The sequence below is a fragment of the Chenopodium quinoa genome, unplaced genomic scaffold (assembly GCF_001683475.1).
Source record: "Chenopodium quinoa cultivar QQ74 unplaced genomic scaffold, ASM168347v1, whole genome shotgun sequence".
NCBI classification, from domain to species: domain Eukaryota; kingdom Viridiplantae; phylum Streptophyta; class Magnoliopsida; order Caryophyllales; family Amaranthaceae; genus Chenopodium; species Chenopodium quinoa.
In genome coordinates this window covers 3554986-3558640 of record NW_018743197.1, presented here as the reverse complement: position 1 = coordinate 3558640, position 3655 = coordinate 3554986, and the positions used below count along the sequence as shown (strand labels likewise).

Sequence of the window (3655 nt, the reverse complement as noted above, 5' to 3'; positions counted from 1 at the left end):
ATAAGAACTAATGACAATGTAAAAGACCAGTTGTTCATAAAATTACCACCAAAAAAATAAAAATCACTTAGTTGTATCACGAGAGCGGGTGATTGCAGGCGTAGGAGGCTTATAAGGACGGTAAACGTGTTTTACAATTGATGCCATTTCCTGCAATGTTTTTTGCATAGCTAATTTTTCCTTCTTCCATGTAGCTTTTTCGATCTCATGATTTTCGACGAATTCCTTAGCACATTTTAAGCTCTCTACAGCTATTTTTTGGCTTTCTTCCACCTTGTTATAGTTTTATTCCGCCATCTTCTTTAGTTCTTCAACTTGAGAACTTAATTGAGAAATCATGGAAGGAGTGGAAGATGATGCAGTAGATTGAGAAGTAGGATCGCTCTTGTAATACATTTGTGAAGCACTCCCTAAACCGTAGACTTTTCCTTACTGTTGCCCACCTACAACCTCCAAGTAGACTTTGTCGGGGTTTATCTCAATTCCTTTGTTCTTATATTCCTCAAGTTTTTCCATATATTCTCCCTGCATTAAGATATGTATTAGTAACTATGATCTCAAATGTTAAAACTTAAATAAACTAAATACATTTAAATAAAAACAACTATAATAAAAATACAAGCAATGACTTGGGACATCGTCCGGGCCTAAAACTAGTTTGGACTTCTAAAACACAATTTAATTTAATTTGAGGGTGGGTGGTGATGGTTTGGAAATTCCTGAATGTGAGGATTAGGGGTAAAAGTGTCATTTTACCTCTTAATAAATGTTCCAGATTACAAAGGTACAACTATCAAAGAACAGAGGATCAGGGGTATTTTTATTATCGTTGTTTTATTTTTTAAAATAAAAGATGCAACACTTAAAGCAAAATAAATTATGTAAGCAGTTATTAGTAAAAATTTCGACAGAGTCTCCTTTGTAAATTGAACAATTCCCTCCTATAGGGTATGGATTCAAAATAAACCTGTTTCAATTCACATTATTCCATACCACATTAATCATATGATTAATGCCGGAAAATCATTCTCATCCTCCAACTCAATAACACAAACAATTAAACAATCCATAATATCTCCGAACATTAACTACCATTTTTTTTTTTTTTTGTAATCTTAGAAAAATATAGAAGTATACTCATACCATGACTTTTTGAGACTTGTCACCCATCAATTCAACTTCATCATTGCCCACACAAACATAATGAGTGCTCTCATAGACTTTAGCAACAGTTGGTAAAATTCCATCCTTTTTCTTTGCCTTGTATTAGAAGAAGTTGTTAGCACTTATAGAAAAACAACAAAAAAAATAGGGGAACATAGACTACATAGCAATTGTAATAAAGACCAGTTTAGTCATCTATATTAGTGGCTAAAAAGTTTCTACTTGCTTCTATCTTATATTAAAAATCATAAGTTTGTTGCTAAAATCATACACTTACCATTTTTTTAACCACTTGAGGAGTAGATACGCTACCTTGGCGATGCTCAAGGTCAAACTTCTCTAATGTTTGGCCAGATAACCGATTATCTCTTGCTCGGTTAGAACGTTTTACAAAATCAAGATGCTTACGCTTATTTATGAATTCAGCTGGAACAGTGTCAGTCATGAAACTAACTTGCTTATGGAGAGCCATTTTGTAAACTTGGTTCAATGTGCCCCTAACTCGGTCCCCAGCTTTTTTGTCAAATTCTCTCCTAGCCTTAGCATCAAACTCAAGTCTCCAAGTATATTTACGCTGCATTAGAATTAACATGTAAAGTTTAGAATTTAACTCAAAGTAGCATATTATACATAAATCATTTTATTTCTAATTTACAACCTGGTATGGCTGCAGGAGTGCAGGATATTGCACAACAGCACATTATAGTAAGCCAAAGCTCAATTAACTACCAAAATTTAACGATCTATCTCATTAAGATACACTAAAATATTGGCATGACGAAAACCATGGGCAACTCGTGAATCAATAATCTAGTGGTCATTTGCTTGCACTATGCTAAAAGAGGAAGAGGACAAGAGTAGTCTCTGGTGGGATTAGAAGTGTTGCTGCTGTGGGTCGTGGCAGTTGGAGGTGTCGTGCTGCTGGCACTGTGCGCATCAACACTGATGCAGCGGTGTTGGAAGGGTGGGGTGTGAGCTTGGGGGCTCTGATTAGGGACTCTGATGTCAGCATTATGGATGTGATGGTTCGTAGTGTGAGTGCTCAGGTCCCTGTGGCTATGAAAGAGGCTTTGGAAGCACGAATGGGGGTGATTTTGGCTACTGAGTTAGGCTGTCAGAGGGTGGATTTAGAGTGTGAGTGCTCATTATTGGAACTGTTGGAAGTTACTGGAGTCATATAGAAAAAACTACTAATTCTGGGTCAAGCACAAAAGGTACCAAAAGCAGATTCAGAGAGGTTAGTCTCTGATAATATAACTGTCTTTGATAAATTCTGTTACATGTTACAATAATCATTTGATTTTTTTTGTGCTAAATGTCTTTGATTATGGTATTGCTGTGAATTGGTGATTTGATTGCAGAGTGCCGAAGTGATTTGGGATGCAACACCGTTCGAAACGAGATTGGAGAAAGTACTTGAAAAAGAAGGCAGTGGTGAACTTTCTAATTTGTGAAAAGGAAAAAGAAGGCAGTGCCGAAGTAATTTATGAGGTAACATTGAAGATCATAAGTCATATTTTGTCCTTTTTTATTCAAGTACCTTGGGCTGTTTGGGTGCCTATAAAATATTTAGGCATGAAGTTTAGCTTCTGCTGTATAGAAATCACAGTTAATTTTTAAACATCAAACTTCTTTTATTTTCAGGTTATTTCTGAAGGTCTTGGAGTTGTGAAAAAGGTCTGTAAAAGATCATAATCTTGTTTTAGCATATAATTTCCATTTTTCTTATCATAGTATAATGAACTGAAACTCTTGTCTGGTATATGTGATTGAGTGACTCTCTTCGATATAATAAGTGTTTAGAAGTTAAACTACTTGATAGAGCCACATATCAATTTCTCTTCTTTTAGCATGATACATTGTCTAGCATTAGTAATTAGGTGATGTACTACGCCAATACGTAAAAAGATTAAAGACAATGTCTCATGTTACCCCCATATCCCCAAAAAATTGATGGGTAATATCACAAAATGAAGTTCATGTAGTACTAGTGCACCAGAATTGCAAGTGAGACTATGAGAGGGACTGAGGAAGAGCAAGAGCAAGAGACATTTGTTCAAGCAGAGATCATGTTTACCATTCAGAAGGATCAAACCTAAGTCTTCTAGGACTGTTAGAATTACGAAGTTCATTAAGTCAATGCACCAAACAAAAATTAGTAATCAATCAAGCTTTCCTATAAATTCTTAGTTAATTTGAGCATAATTACATTGATAATTATCGGTCCTTGACAGATAGAGCAAAAGGAACGACATACAAAACACAGTATTAAGGCTAATATGATTTAAGAGCAATGAATACAAGAGAATGTCTCAAATTCTAAAAATACCTTAAACTTAGTGAACCAACGATCTCTAACCATAAGTGGCACCTCAGTAAAATTCATGTATGGGTGGTTGTAGTGTGCCTTCCAAGATTTTGTGACATTTCTACTAACGGTATGGTCATCAAACCTGATGCAAGAAAGATTAAGCACAAGCATAAATAATGA

The 3655-nt window shown here is 35.3% G+C and overlaps 1 long non-coding RNA gene across 1 annotated transcript; it reads right to left on the bottom strand.

Moving 5' to 3' along the window:
• Positions 1–438: 438 nt before the first annotated feature.
• On the bottom strand, positions 439–1480 carry LOC110733181. The gene is made up of 3 exons (XR_002513567.1): positions 1442–1480; positions 1144–1260; positions 439–525 (listed from the first exon to the last, which is right to left on the bottom strand). It is a non-coding gene; the product is annotated as an uncharacterized LOC110733181 (long non-coding RNA).
• Positions 1481–3655: the final 2175 nt, after the last annotated feature.